The 16,596-nt window shown below is 38.3% G+C and overlaps 1 protein-coding gene across 1 annotated transcript in view; it reads right to left on the reverse strand.

Moving 5' to 3' along the window:
• FAM227B (family with sequence similarity 227 member B) overlaps positions 1-16,596 on the reverse strand; it is a 194,036-nt gene that overhangs the window by 7,243 nt on the left and 170,197 nt on the right. The window lies entirely within an intron of this gene.

Raw genomic sequence — 16,596 nt, forward strand, 5'->3', positions numbered from 1 at the left:
TATCTGGAGTTATACTGAGAGGACTGAAAGAAGACAATACCCATCAGGCCACTTTAAACTTGTGTCCCATTGCCTGGGCCACACCATTCATAGTGCACTAGGACTTAACAATCTCATGAAGCCTGTAACTACCATTTTTAAGTGGTTTTATTTTGGTGTTCTTCAAAAGCAGCAATTTGTTAAACATAAATATTAAAAATGTACCAAAATGTTTATAACCCAGTTTAGACATTTTTTTAAAAAAATTAAATTTATTGGGGTGACGTTGGTTAATACAACTACATAGGTTTCAGGTGTGTAATTCATCATACATCATCTGTATGTTGCACGAGTGTTCACCACCCAGTCAGATCTCTTCATTTCTATATCTACCAAGAACCTCAAAGTCTCTTGACCTCAGAGAAGCTCTGGAGATGACTGACGACATGTGTCAGCTGCCTCAGTTGGAACTCCACTGCTGCACAAAGATGGTGAGCAGGTGGTGAGAGTGCTGTTAATAAGGCGGGCTCCTGTCCCATCTGTTTCTCACACAGCCTGTGGCTGTGTCTCTAACTCTGATCTGCACCCATGTCTGAATCTGGCAAAGCAGACATTTCCACTCTGAAGCAGCAACTGGCAGATGACTCAAGGAGGTAGCCCTCACCTGTGCTAAGGCCTTAGGCTATCGATAAACGAGGAGCTCTTAACGCTCTGCAGTAACCAAGCCCTCCTTCCTATCCTGAACCACACCTCAATGTTATCTCTATTTTTCTCAGAGTGCAATTTGCTCACTTAAAAACTTTTATGTTCTATTTCAAGACTGTCCTAGATGCTCATTTTAATTTTAATTATCTGGTGTAAGAATGTTCAGTGAAGCCCAATGGACTTTTTTCACATGTTCTGATCATACTGTATATATTACCTGGTCTTCAGGGCTGCCCTAAATGACTTTACTAGAATAAGTGCCCAGATGAAGTACAGTTTTTCTCTTGATATGATTCAAGTCCTAATGGTAACATTTCAAAATAAGACTTCCTTAGGCCAGATCCACATCACTTTCAAACTTTGGCTTTGAGATTTCTTTTCACATAAGAAATATATTTGAATGTTCAATGAATAACAACATTAAGGATACATTGGTCCTCAAAACTAAAAGGGAAGCAGTAGAAGCATCACTTGAAATAATTAAAGCAGAGAAAAATGAAACCTTACAAAATCTACTAATTTTGACAAAATTTTCAGCAAGACAAAAAAAATTACTGTAAGAACATTTTAGCAGCATTAATGTAATCAAAAGAAAAAATTCTCCTAAAATCCTACTTTGCAAAAAAAGAAACTATATATACAAATATATACAAATACATATCTTACCTTATTGTTAGGGTGTGGTTGCTTTCTTTACCCAATACAGTATTATTTTCCCACACATCTAGATTTTGAACTATTAATGTTCACAAAAGATTTCATTGGCTGTAGGTACCAGGTGGACTCTATTGCCATGAGTTTCATTAACCTGGTGCAAATATTGCTGGGTTTTCGTAAATGAAATCCCCAATTCTCCTCTCTTCTCCAGTTGTGTTTTCCAATATGACTCCTCTCCCTGCATCCTGAGAGTCTAACAAGGGAGAATTGTTTCTCTCCTAATTTAGGTCCCTCTGATTCTGGGCAAAGATAGCTCAGGTCTTGCTTAGCTTGGGACTAGTGTGATGCACATGATCATAAAAGGCAGTGGTCCTATTTATTACAGAAGCAAGAAGTCTACAGTCTCAGTTATGCCTGATGTTCTCTTTAGTTTTTCTTCCTACATGTCATGGACTGTGAAGAAGTTCAGCCACATTAGATGAGAAGGCTCACATATTCCTCGAACAAGTAATACCTATAGGTATTTGGTTACTTTTAATGCCTGCCTTACTCCCCTTGCTGCATAAAGTGACTGAAAGTCTAAGATCTCCTTTGAGTAAAAGTCACAAAAAATTCACTATCATTCTTGTTGAATGCTTAGGATGACTAATGATACACTTTTTCTAAAGTGTAGATGGTCTTGAGCTGCTGAGATTTAGTTTGCATGCAGCTATTCCCTACTAATATTTAACTTCTCCCTCAAGTGCCTGTTAGAATTTCAAAGTTCGTTATGCTCTTGGGTATGGTTTTCAAAATGAGGTATTTGTGAGCAGGATGAACTAACTGGATTTTCTTTGCATTGCACATTCATTATGTTTTTACTATTGGCATTGAGATAAAGAGCTATGTTTTATTCTAAATTATTAATTTTGAACATATGTCATTATTGAAATGAACTAGGCATACATTTGTTATAAAGTCATTCCCACTGTCCACAAAATTTGGTCACAGTTGTACATTTATTTTGTGTAATGAGGCTCTGAGCTGTATGATGTTGGTGTTAACTGAGACCTCTGCATTTTCTCGCTTCATTTAATAGTGATGGTTTTCAGTAGACTTCTGTTCATGTTTGTTAACAAATCTCCTAACTTTTTATCTTCTTCAGACATAAAGTCATCAATTTCCCCTACTGCAGAAAAATAGAGTACTCAAAGCTTATAAATTATGATGAAATGTTGTATTCTATTCCTTGGGGATGAGTGTGGTAATGTTTTCCGATTCTGCTATTTGAAATGAGTTCACACTTATTTTCTCATGCACTGCTATGTGGACATTGCACAGCAAGTCACTAAATGGATAAGGAGCCTTTTGGGTATAAATAAAATGGCCCTATTCTGGGACTTTGCAACAGTGGTGATTGGGATGTTACAAAGCAAGACCTGGAGACATCCTGGTGACCTCAATTCAGACTCCAGGGTCTTTGATCTTTGTTTAGAATCACAGATTTATTAGAGAAATGAGGAGTCTTAGAAATCATAGGGTCCAATTTGATTATATCATAGATGAAGAAACTAAAGCTTCTGGAAAGGAAGTACCTTGCCTTTGAGAGCTTGGGTGTGGGACTCAGAGAAAGAATGTCCTGGGGTGAATTTGCTCCTATCTGCTAAAAGTATTGCTCTGGAATGAGGCTGCAGGAGGCTTTGCTGTCTTCTTTTTTGTCTCTAGAGATACTCCATGAACCATCCTCAGAGTTGCTCATGAGAACACCACGTTTAAGACCAAAGTACCCATTCTACACATAATGCTAAGAGGTAAAAGGAACCTAAGCTTCACTCAGTGGTCAGAATCTCCTCCTTTATACACCAAAATTCATTTAATTCTTAATTCTAGCAGCAAAATTCTTGAAATAATTTATTTTCACGTGGAACAAACTGATTTAGAGACACTATATTCTGCTTAATGTTTATTTTTACTTACACTTCAAATAGTTTCACGTTAGCTTTGCAGGTGTGTCAAACATCCACAAGAGAGCCACACATCCAACATTTAAAAAAAAGACTATCACTAAGCACATGTGCCTTATTCTCTGGGAGATAGTACCACTGTTGGAATCCTACCCAACTTCTATATGGCCTGGTATTATGTGTAAAATAGGGTCACTGTTTTAGTAACTCACTATTTAACACATCATTAGTGGCAGTTTTGTAGCATAATTTAGAACATTGAGGAAATAGGGCTACTGGAAATACTAACACAGATGTAACTAAAAGCATTCTACAAACTCACCAGGACTTTTACTAGGTGTTGAAACACAGAGATGAGTAAGACTTGGTGTTTGGCTTTAAGGAGTTAGGAAATGAGAAAAGACAACAGGTAGTTTTTGAAGTAGGAGACAGGATAATTATTTAAAATATGGGAATAAAGACTATAGAAGTCTGGCGATCTATTTTGCTCATTTGTTGGTTTTGTTCATTAGGTTCCTGTATTAGAGAGGGCCAGGGATGGGCAAGGCCAGGGAGAGCAATGGGAGAAAAATGGGGGACAGCTCTAATAGAACAACAATAAAAATAGAAATTAAACATAGAAAGTAATAAAAAATAAAATGAATGTATGCAAAAAATGTCTGGCATCTGTTCTCCTTTAATGCAGGACTATCTAAAATTGATGAAAGATGCTCCTTCTGTAGGAATCAGTCACTGACAATACCATTTCCTGTCTTCTCTGCTGAATTGCTGGGCACCTTCCCACTAGACCAGTGCTGGTGTGTGGCAGGTACCCGGGAAGTGTTTCCTGGTCTACATCTCCTAAACAAGCTTTCTCATTGATGTCTCTGTGCAGTTGAACCATAGATTTCATGTTCAGAAACTTAGTGATTACCATAACATTTATTTTTTGCTATATTGTTTAAGAAGTCAGAGAAGTATGATGTATATCTTCAGGGAAATTTTTCATTAAAATGGTTAACACAAAAAGTTTTGGTGTTGCAAATGGTTGGCTCTAGTTATCTGGAAAGTTTAGCTACGAGCAACAGTTCAATCCCTGATAGGCTGGATAAACAAATTGTTGATTTATAGAGATGTCACCATTTTTATAATTCATGTCCTTCAACACACGCAGCTTCAAGTGTTGTTTGGAGGGACTTCAGTCATCCTCATCATTTCTATCAACCTCTCCCTCCCCCACAAAGCTTTTCTAAGTAAACACAGAAACTTTGGGCTTGCTTTGCAAATACAGGTTCAAGACAAGTCTTTTCATCCCCTGCTTGTAACTGGATTGAATGCATAAGCCCCTCTTGAAAAGACAGGAATTCTCGATCCCTCACTTCCTTGAAATTGACCACATTGAAATAGTAGCAACAAAACTGTGAGTATATGTGAGGTGACTGCGTAAAGGAGCCAATTTGTCTTTTTCTTAAATACACAGGGCTTCAGCTCTAAGTGAGGGCAGGATCTCCACCTTCTGATGTCCTCGAGCAGCTCACAGGGTCACTCCAGTCATAAGCTGGCAGTGATTTGTATGGGGTGAGTGCATAGTAACAGTGCTGGTTTGATTTTTTCCTTTGCTGGCCCACCTCTTAGGAGAAGAAGTGGGTTGGGTGAATGTAAATTATAATCTAGTCAATTTTTATATTTATTTAAGGTATTTCTTTTTAGTCCTAAATTCTAAGTACTCAAAATCTGTGGCTTTCCCACCTGATTTTTAAAATCAACCAATAATCAGTATAGCAAGAATATCCATTTTTTTCATCATTTGAAGATCATTTAAACTATTTGAAAATGAACTTTTCTTCTCTTATTTAATACAAATTGGAACTTACCACATTTATACTAAATTAAAAAACAAAGAAACAGAAACACCTATAGGCCCTCTATATGTCCTTCCTGGAGAAGTGTCTGTTCAGATCCTTTCCCCATTTTTAAATTGAATTGTTTGTCTTCCTGGTGTTGAGTCATATAAGTTCTTTATATATTTTGGAGAGTAAACCGTTGTCCAATATATCGTTGGCAAATACGTTTTCCCATATGCTTGGTTCCCTTTTCATTTTGCTGATGTTTTCTTTAACTGTGCAAGAGCTTTTTAACTTAATGTAGCCCCCATTTGTTTATTCTTTCTTTTATTTCCCTTGCTCTAGGAGATATATCAGTGAAAATAATGCTGTGTGGGATATCTGAAATTTTACTGCTTATGTTTTCCTCTAGCACTTTCATGGTATTGAAACTTATATTTAAGTCTTTTATCCATCTTCAGTTTACTCTGCTGTATGGTGTAAGCTGGTGGTCTAGTTTCATTTTTTTTGCACGTACCTATCCAGTTCTCCAAACACCATTTGTTGAAGTGACTATTTTTACTCCATTGTATGCTCCTGCCCCCTTTGTCAAACAGAGACATGGTTTATTTCTGGGCTTTCTATTTTGTTCCATTGATCTATATGTCTGTTCTTATGCCAGTACCAGACTGTTTTGATTACAGTGGCCATGTAATATAGTTTGGTGTCAGGTATTGTGGTCCCTCCTACTTTTTTCTTCTTTCTCAAAATTGCTGAGGCTAGTCAGGGTCGTTTATAGCTCCACATAATTTTTTGAAATATTTATTCTATATCTGTGAAATTTGTCATTGGTATTTTAACAGGGAATGCATTGAATCTATAGATTGCTTTCAGTAGTGTGGACATTTTAATGATGTTAATTCTTCCCAAAAAAATCCAATTAAGAATGGGCAAAGGACCTGAACAGATGTTTCTCCAAGGAGGACATACAGAGGACCCACAGGCATATGGAAGGATGCTCATCATCACTAGCCATCAGAGAGATGCAAATTAAAGCCACAATGAGACACCACCTCACACTGGTCAGAATGGCCATCATTAACAAATTAACAAACAAGTGCTGGCAAGGATGTAGAGAAAAGGTAACCCTCTTGCGCTGTTGGAATTATACCTGAAGAATCCGAAAACACCAATTCAAAAGAACCTATGTACCCCTATATTCATAGCAGCACTATTTACAATAGCCAAGTGCTAGAAATAGCCTAAGTGCCCATCAGTAGATGAGTAGACAAAAGAACTGTGGTACATTTACACAATGGAATACTACACAGCAGGAAGAAATAAAAAAGTCCTACCTTTTACAACAGCATGGATGGAACTGGAGAGTATTATGCTAAGTGAAATAAGTCAGGCAGGGAAAGACAAATACCATATAATCTCACCTATAAGCGGAACTTACTGAACAAAAACAAATGAACAAAATACAATTAGTGGCATGGAAATAAGAAACAAACTGACAGTGACCAGAGGGGAGGAGGAGGGGGATAACAGAGGAAAGAAGGGGAAGGGTCTAATCAAGAAAGAAGTACAAAAGACCCATGGACATGAACAACAGGGAGGGGACGGACTATGGGAGCAGGGTTAGGGGGTGGATGGGTGGGGCGGGGGAGAGCAACAGGGGAGAAATGGGACAACTGTAATTAAACAATAAAATTTCAAAAAATGAATTAAAAAAAAACCCAACCCTAACCTATTACTAATTCTCCAGGATGAAAATTCCTCCTGCTTCCCCCTCTTAGTTTTCCATTGAGTCATGTTTATAATCTAAGTCCAAATTGTGGCTAAGGAATTGATACAACCCACTCCCTGGAAGTTGATTACCCAAGGCAACTAAAGTCTTCTATTTATTTCATTAGTTAGTTTAATAACAAGTTTGCTGAATTGTGGTTTGTGTCTTGTGTATTTTATTAGAAGAAAAGAAAAGAAAAACCTAACAGAGTTTACAAGAAAAAAAGGACCGGATCTTACAAGCAATTTTGTAATTGTCGCTGGCTCAACATAGCTGCAAAATGCTTATGATGCACATGTACATACTCACTCATGTAAAACAAAACTCTTTTCTCCTTCAAATTATTTTTAAAAATATGTTGTTCATTTTCCCACTCCCCCACATCACCATTTTTTTTTTCTTTCCTAACTTGTCCCCCACTCTTAACTGGCAGAGTTTGTCAAAGGAAGAAACTTAGCAACTTACTCGGTGAAGTTTAGAATAGCTCAAATTAAAATCATCTAAAAATAAAAACAAAGCCTCCCTTTCCCTTCTAAGAGCAAAATTTAAATGCTTCATGGATCCTTTATCCCATTATGCTTCCATGATGTTTTCTGCTTATGAAGTGCTCTATTAAATAAGTCAAATATATTTTTAAAAATTTAAAATCTGGTCATTTAAGGAATCTTTAAGAGCCCAGCAGGAGAGTTATCAGGTTATTTTAGCTAATTGACATAAATTAGCACCAATGGGAATTAAGTAAAGGGAATCCATAAATGAGAAATATGACTATAAAAAGGCAATCAGAATTTTATACAAATCTAGGTCAACTTATAAAGTTATTGACCTGGGGCACATCCAGAGAATGACAAGCTTTCTCCTATGGATTGAAGCCCTGCTGTATGGAGCAAAAGTCTGCATGATGATGGAAATAGTTTATCTCTGAGAAAAAACAAAACTAAAATAAAAGGGGAAAAATTACAACCCACCAAAACAAAAATGTGAAGAAAATTTAAGAGTTCAGATGTGACTGGCCAAGATGGAGGCATAGACGGACACGCTGCATCTCCCTCCACAACTAAGAAGGAATACAACTAACTCAAAACTAGAGACAACCAGAAGTTCCAGAAAATCAAGCTGCATGGAAGTCCAACAAACAAAGATATAAAGAAGAAATACTCATCCAGACAGGTAGTGGGGGCAGAGCCGGGGCGGAGAGGATGCAGTGTGGTGGTGGCAGCAGCGGCAGCGGAGGCAGCAGGCCAGCGGAAAGCACTGTTACACGTTCTAAAAAGTCAGGAGGGACACCTGGTGTTGTGTTCCCAGCTCCTCACCAGACCGCGCAGCTCATGGTTCCAGCACTGGGGAAAAAACAAGCCTCATTGCTTCTGACTGTGAAGACCAGTGGGGGTTGCGGGGTAGGAAGAAAATGCCAGTCTCGCTGCAGAGTCCGCTTGTTTAAAGGGCCCCCACAGTCCTAGAACATCCGCAGGCCCACCCACTCTAGGAATGATGGCCAGGACAACAGCTAGAGAGGTGTCAGTCCCATACAGAAGTGGGAGAAATGCCTAGAAAAGGGGCGAGTGCTGAGCAAGCGGCATTGTTCCCTCTCTGACCCCTCCCCCACAAATAGCGCCACAACGTGGTGAAACAGATTGCCCTGTACTGATGAATCCCTAAGGCTCCACCTCTTACAACATAACAGGAGCAACAGCTCTACCTAAGACACAGAGGTAAACAAACACAGGAGCCTGTCAAGACGAGGAGACAACTTCTGGTCAAGAAGGAGGCCTAGGCTGACACGCTCTATTTCACTCCACAACTAAGAAGGAATACAACTACCGCAAAACCAGAAATAACCATTAGTTCCAGAAAATAAAGCTACACAGAAGTCTAACATATGAAGTTATAAAGAACTGGTGCTCATCTAGATGGGTAGGAGGGGCAAAGCCGGGGTGTAGAGGTCAAGCTGTGTTGGTGGCAGCAGCAGCGGCAATGGCAGTGGGACACGGTAAGCACAGACACCTGTAGTTAAGGGGAGGCAAGAAGCGCCTGGGGAGCACCCCTGGATGCAGACCAAACCCGTCAGCTTGCAATTCCAACTCTGGAGACCCCTGTTGCTTCGGACTGTGAGGGCCAGAGGGCATGGGGACAGAGGAAGAGGCTCCAAGTATCTCAGCAGAGAGTGAACGGCAAGAATCCATCTTGGACCCCCGCCCTCATGCAAAATGCCACAGCGTGGTGAGAAGAGTTGCCAGGTTGTGATGAGTGCATGGAGCTCCATCCCCTATAGCATAAAAGGTGTGACAGCCCTGCCAAGGAAGCAAAGGTAAACACAAAACTGTCAGGATGGCACAGATCATGATAGAGATCCCAAATGCACAGCTGACCAGACAGCAAATATCTAATCTAACAGATCAGCAGATAGGAAATCTTTCTGAGGCACAGTTCAGAACTTTGGTAATACGAATGCTTAGAGACCTAACAGCGGATCTTAAACATGACGGGGAAGGAATGAAGGCTAGCCCTGCTGAAATGAATGAAAACATATATTAAACTAGTGGTGAGGGAAATAAAACCAGGGATCAAATCAACAAATCAGAACATAGGGAAGGAACAGTCAACCAGTGCAGAAAAAGGAAATGAAAAGTGAGGAAAATGAGGAGAGGCTCAGAAACCTATGGGACAGCTATAAGCGGGCCAACATCCATATCATAGGGTTGACAGAAGGTGAAGAAGAAGAACTAGAAATTGAAAAATTATGTGAAAAAATAATGAAGGAGAAATTCTCTAACTTGGGGAAGGAAATAGACTTACAGGTTCAGGAAGCAAAGAGAATTCCAAAAAAAACTGGACCCAGGGAGAACCACACCAAGACACATTATAATCAAAATGTCAAAAATTAAAGATAAAGAGAGAATCTTAAAAGAACAAGAGAAAAGAAGAGAATTACATACAAAGGGGTCCCAATAAGACTATCAGCTGATTTCTCAAAAGAGACTCTGCAGGCAAGAAGGGACTGGCAAGAAATATTCAAAGTAATGAAAAGCAAAAAACCTACCACCATGATTACTCTATCCAGCGAAGCTGTCATTCAGAATAGAAGGGCAGAGAAAGCACTTCCAGGACAAAGTAAAACTGAAGGGGTTCATCAGATCCAAACTGCTGTCATATGAAATGTTAAAGGGACTTGTTTAGGAGTAAAAAGATCAAAACTATGAACATTAAAATGAAAACTGTATCACAACAACCAACAACAGAAGCTAAGAAATTGAAACAAAGGCAAACTAAGTAGGCAACGAGAGTGGGAAAAGAATTATAGGTATGGGGAACATTTTTGAGGGAGGTCAGTGGGGAGGAGAGAGAGGGAAAAGGGAGGGAGATGGTACAAGAATTAAGAAGCATAGTAGGAGGGAGTGGAGTAGACAGGAAGATGTTGAGAAGAACTATATGCACAACCAATGGGCATAGACTAACTGGGGAGACAACTGGAGGGAAGTGGGTAACTGGGTGGAGGGGAACAAAGGGAAAAGAAATTGGGACAACTGTAACAGCATAATCAATAAAGCATATATTAAAAAAAAGAGTTGAGATGGGAAATTAACTTTGTTGGTAGCTTTTTTGGATGGATGAATTATAAATGAATGAGTTAGATAGCATGTCATCATAGGCTACTAAACTTCTAAAATGAGAAGGTTGTGAGTGGCAAGGCAGAAGGAAGTACTGTACATCCTGGCTCTCTGACATCAGAAGATGACACATTAAGTTCCATGAATAGAATAAAATCCTCTTCTTACTCAGGCCAAGTTGTCCATAGAACATTTTGTAATGATGGGTATGTTCAGTATTTGCACTGCCCAACAGTCACATGGGGCTTGTGAGCACTTGAAAGATCACTAGTGTAACTGATAAAATGAGTTTTTACTTATACTTAATTTTATTAATTTAAATGTGTTTAAATAGCCACACATAGCTAATGACTATCATATTGGACAGTGTAGCTTTGAATGATGAAAAACATAATAAATACCTAACTATATGTACATATTTATCTGTCTTTAAATTTTGCTCTTAATAGTATGTATTACCATGTTTTATAACATGTACAGTTTGATCAAATGGATCACACACTAATTTTGTTTTTCTAAAGTATCTAATCAGAAGCTATCCAGGTATAAGAATAGTGAGAAAAGGAAACTGCATTTTTTGGGCTAGTTTCCAAAACCGAGTCTACACAGTAAGAACCTCTGATCTATCCTTTACAATAGTAACTTATGTTTGGAATCCCGTTGAAGGTAATGTAACTTGTCTTTTCTGTAGTCCATGTTTTTTACCTTGATGTGTTTTTTCATACCTTTGCCTTCTATAATTTCTAAAACTTGGGCAACTTTTCTCTTAATTTTTTCAGAGTGAGTTACCTCAGAGTAGATATGTCTTTTCCTTTCCTAACAGCACTCTCAGGGACATGGAAGCCAAAGATAGAGTGAGCGAGCCCTCCCTCTTACAGCCCCTGATGGCCATCAAGGTTGACCTTCACAGGCGCCTCTTTTACTTCAGTGCATTTCTATGTTTCTGATTGTTTGTTTGACTCCAGTTTCCCCAATTCTTCTTCCTCCTGTCTCTGTTTCACACTTCTGAGTAGATCAGACAAATCTAATTACATGGAATTGTAGCAGAGAAGCAGATCTTCTTTTTCTCCATGGAGAAAAGCAACCTGGGGAACCCCCTTTCCATCTTCTTCCAGACTAACCTCTGTTCAAGATGGCGTGTTCAGCACCCCAACCACTTCATGTATGTTTCCATTTGTTGCTCTGATTGCTTCCAGAGAAGCAAAAAAATTGTACATTTCTCACTAGATTCCATTCATGTCCAGGTAAAGGAAGAGTGGTTTTGACCTAGTATCATCTTTCTGAAAGGCCTCTGGGCTGCAGCTTTTAGACTGTGAGGAGCAAGGAAGAACAGGAATTGTTCAGGAAAGCTTGGGAGAAAAATTAGAGAGAGGCTATATCTTAGGTAGAACTGACAAGCTTGTGGACAAGATTGTCCAGTAGACATAAAGTTACCTGAAGGTGGAGATGACAGTCATATCCTTAGCACATATTATTTTATCCAGCACATAGGTTTTCTTTTCTTTTCTTTCTTTTTTTTGTAAATGTTTGTTAAATGACACATAAGAATAGTCTGCAGTTTGGAACCAGGTAATGCAGACATATTCAGGTAAAGTTAATGGGGCAGGAACAGACACTTAGCAAGATTTGGAGTGTCTGGAGTAATTACAGCAGACAACACATTTCACATTCAAAATGAGCATTGGGGCAGGAGGGAAAGCCCAGGCAAGGGTTGCCAGTAGAGATACATGGGAGTGAGCAAGTGCAAAGGAGAGATTACTGATAGACACAGCCTAATCTCCTGGATGAAACAGGCTTCCCAACATGCATAACTTTCTCCCTTAAAAGCATATTTTCAAGGCCATCATGTATATCAGTAGACATTTATATGCTGCACAATTTTTATAAAGACCACACTGGGCAATGCAAAATCTGCCCAACCATAGGCTGTGGGCCTCTCTATGTGGTCAATGAATTGTTTTCACTCTCCTCTCTCTTACTTAGAAACTATCCATTGTGTCGGTTATTTTTTTGCTAGCCTTCTTTCTATCTATTTGAACTCATGGGTTGGAGAAATAATGACATAGTCACAATGAGTGGTTGTAAACAAGATTTTGAGTTTTAAATGACTTCTAAGCACAAAAATGACTACTGGATATCATCGTTAGTCTAATTCAGTACATAATCACTGCTGTTTCTAGATCATGCTAAAAGTCTTTTTTTGAAAGAATTAACTCTAGAAGATGTGGGAAGCCATCTGTCCAATTCTGCCAAACTCCTGGAGCAGGTAGCTTCATTTCATGGTAACAAATGATATCCATAATACAACGTGGAATTAAAAAAAAAGTAACTTCCATACATTTCCCCCACTGCCTCCATTTAATTAACTATTGGGGAACCAGAAGAAAAATAGTGAGCAATCAATGAATGATTTTCTCTATAATGGTGAGGACTAAAACCAACATTGTTTGTACTTGTGTTAAATAATGTTGGGAACTAACATACTGGCCCAGGATTGGTTTTCTGGGAAGCAGACTAAAAAATGAAGGTGTGTGTAGGAAGTATAATCCCTATTATACCACTTGAGATCGACATCTGTGGTAGGGAAGGCAAGGAAGTAAAATTGGGCTGAGGGAGAACTAGAACCATGATAATGGTCCCAATGAAAGTCTAAGCTGACCTACAGGGAGTTCAAAAACTGGTATGACCCTTCAGGATTGTTCTGAGTTGGGGTGAAGAGGCCCCAACCTTGGGGACCTTTACACATCACATTAGTCAATGGGCTACCCTGGGAAGGGAACCTGATATACTGATCATTTGCTGCAAAATTGACCCCAAACTTAATGTCATTAAATGACAACCATCATTTATTTGTATTATTGCTATAGTTCTTGGTGTTGAATGGGCTCTGCTAGTTGGTTCTTAATTGGGGTCTCTCATGTAGTCATGGTCAGATGGTGGCTAAGGCAAGATATATCTCAAAGGCTTTCGCACTCATGTCTGATGGCTGATGGTGACTACAGCTCCACCTGAGCTGTGGCTGCTAGCTAGAGCATGGCTTCTCCATGTGGTCTGAGTTTCCTCCTCACACTGGTATTTCTAAGAGCGTTCCAAGAGCAAAGATAGAAGCTGTACAACAGAAGCATCAGAAGTCACACTATGGGTTGCAGAAGATAAATGTATGTTCACATTCAAGGGGAGTGGTGAGTTCACATTGTAACAAGAACTTGCGAGAAGGATGACATTGCTGTGGCCATTTTTGAAGAATACAATCTGCCATAGGACATGACTTTGAATGAGGTCACTATCTTTACCTGAGGCAATCCTTGTAAGGTATTATTCCCCCAGCAGCTGAAAAGTAAGTCCTTTATTTTGGACGAAAACCCAGGCATTCAGAACATCCACTATATATAGTTTCCTGTCCATTTTGTTCTTTTTATTTTCTAGCTCTACTGAGATGTAATTGACATATATCATTGTGTAAGTTTAAGTATACAGCTGTGTTGATTTGATACCTCTGTCACCTCACATAATTACCATTTCTTTTTTTTTATAGGGAGAACATTTAAGATTTCCTCTCTTAGTAACTTTCAAGTACAAAATACATTATGTTAACTATAATCACCAGGAGCACATTAGATCCCCCCAAATATTCATCTCATAACTGGAAATTTGTACCCTTTCACCAACATCTCACCTTTTCCCCCATGCTTAGTTCCTGGCAATCACTGTGCTCCTCTCTGTTTTTATGAATTCAGCTTTTGTTAGATTCCATACATAAGTGATGTCATAGAGTATTTGTCTTTCTCTTTTACTTAATACAATGCCCTCAAGTTCCATCCATGTTGTCACAAATGATAATATTTTCTTCTTTCTTGAGGCTGAATAATATTCTATTGTTTATATTAGTCATCTTCTTTACCCATTTATCTGTTGAGCAATAATTAGCTTGTTACCCTCTCTTGGCTATTGTGAATAAGGCTGCAATGAACATGCAGATATTTCTTCAAGATTCTCTTCTTACATATACCCATATGCGAGATTGCTGGGTCATATTGTAGTTCTATCTTAAATTTTTTGAGAATCTCCATCCTGTTTTCCACAGTGGATGCACCAACTTACATTCCCACCAACAGTGAACAAGGGTTCGTTCCTTTTTCTCCACATCCTTGCCAACACGTTGTTATTTCTTGTCTTTCGATAATGGTTATTCTAACAGGTATCTCACTGTGGTTTTGATTTGCAGTTCCCTGATAATTAGTGATGCTGAGCACCTTTCCCTGTACCTGTTGGCCATTTGTATGTCTTCCTTGGATGTTGGTCATTTGTGTGTTGTCTATTCAGTTCCTCTGACAATTTTTAAATTGAGCTTTTTTTTTTGCTATTAACTTGTATAAGTTCATTTAAAAATTTTGATATGAACCCTTATCAGATACATGATTTGCAAATATTTTCTTCCATTCTGTAGATTGCCTTTTCATTTTGTTGATAGCTTCCTTTGCTGTGCAGAGCATTTTAGTTTGATGTGATCTCACTTACTAATTTTTGCTTTTGTTACTTGTGCTTTTGATATCATAACCAAAAAACTGTTATCAAGACCAACATCAAGGAGCTTTTCCCTATGTTTTCTTCTAGGAGTTTTACAGTTTTAGGAATTATGTTTTAAGTCTTTTACCTATTTTGAGTCAATTTTTGTGAGTGGTATAAGATAGAGGTCCAATTTCATTCTTCATGTGATTATCTACTTTTTCCAACACCAAGACTAAAGAGTCTATTCTCTTTTCATTGAGTATTATACCTGGCTGCCTTGTCAAATATTAGTTGACAAATATGTGAGGGTTTAATTATGGACTCTCAGTTCTTTCCATTGGTCTATGTGGCCATTTTTATACTAGTAAAACACAGTATACAATACAATATACAATCAATATGATGTATGTTTTCACATTTTTTCATGTTAGTAATTAGCATTCTATCATTTCAGTTTGAAGAACTCCTTTTAGCGCTTCTTGTAAGGCAGGGCTAGTGATGATGAACTCCCTAGACTTTGCTTGTCTGGGCAAGTTCTTGTCTCTCCATGTCTCAAGAATAATTTTGCTGATAGAATGTTCTTGTTTAGTATTTTCTTTCTTTTGGCACTTGGACTATATCACCACACTTTCTCCAAGTCTATAAGGTTTCTGGTCAGAAATCCACTGATTGCCTTATGGTTGTTTCATTTAAGTTACAGATTTCTTTTTTCTTGCTCCTTTTAAATGGTATGCTTTTGATTTTTGACAGTTTTATTATGATGTTATCTTGAAGAAATTTTTTAAGTTGTGTTTGTTTGGTGACCTAGTGCTTCACAAACTTGGATATACAGATCTCTTCCCAGATTTGGGAAGTACTCAGCCTTTATTTCTTTCATTAAGCATTCTGTTCCCTTCTCCCTCTCATATTCTGGAATTCTCATAATTTTCAGATTTTTCTTTTGATCCTATCCAATACATTAAGTGAGTTTCTTCACTCTTTTTCATTATTTTTACAGTGTTCTCTCCTGACTGGATAATTGTAAAATTCATGCCTTGTAAGTCACAGATACTTTCTTTGCTTCATCCATTCTGATGTTGATGCTCTCTATTGCATTTTTCATTTCATTCATTATTTTCTTCAGCTCCAGAATTATTGTTTGGTTTATTTTTTATGATTTACCTTTGTTAAACTTATTTTAAAAAAAGATTTCATATTTATTTACTTATTTTTATAGAGGAGGGAAGCCAGGAGAGGGAGAGAAACATTGATGAAGAACATTGATTGGTCACCTCTTGTATGCCTCAAACTAGGAACCTTGCCCACAACATGTGCCATGACCAGGCATGTGCCATGACCAGGAATTAAACCAGTGAAGACCTTTGGGTTTGCAGGACAATGCCCAATCCACTGAGCCACAACAGTAAGGGCTTGCTCAACTTATTTTGTTCAAGTATGGTTTTCCTGATTTTATTAAATTGTCTATGTTTTCTTGTTGCTCATTGAGTTTCCTTAAAACAGCTATTTTGAGTGGCCTCTCAGACAAATTGAGATCTCTATGTCTTTGGGATTGCTTACTGAACAATTATTGTGATCTAATGGTGGTGTCATGTTTCCTTGATTTG

The sequence above is a fragment of the Furipterus horrens genome, unplaced genomic scaffold, assembly GCF_987537825.1.
Source record: "Furipterus horrens unplaced genomic scaffold, mFurHor1.1.pri manual_scaffold_3, whole genome shotgun sequence".
NCBI lineage: Eukaryota > Metazoa > Chordata > Mammalia > Chiroptera > Furipteridae > Furipterus > Furipterus horrens.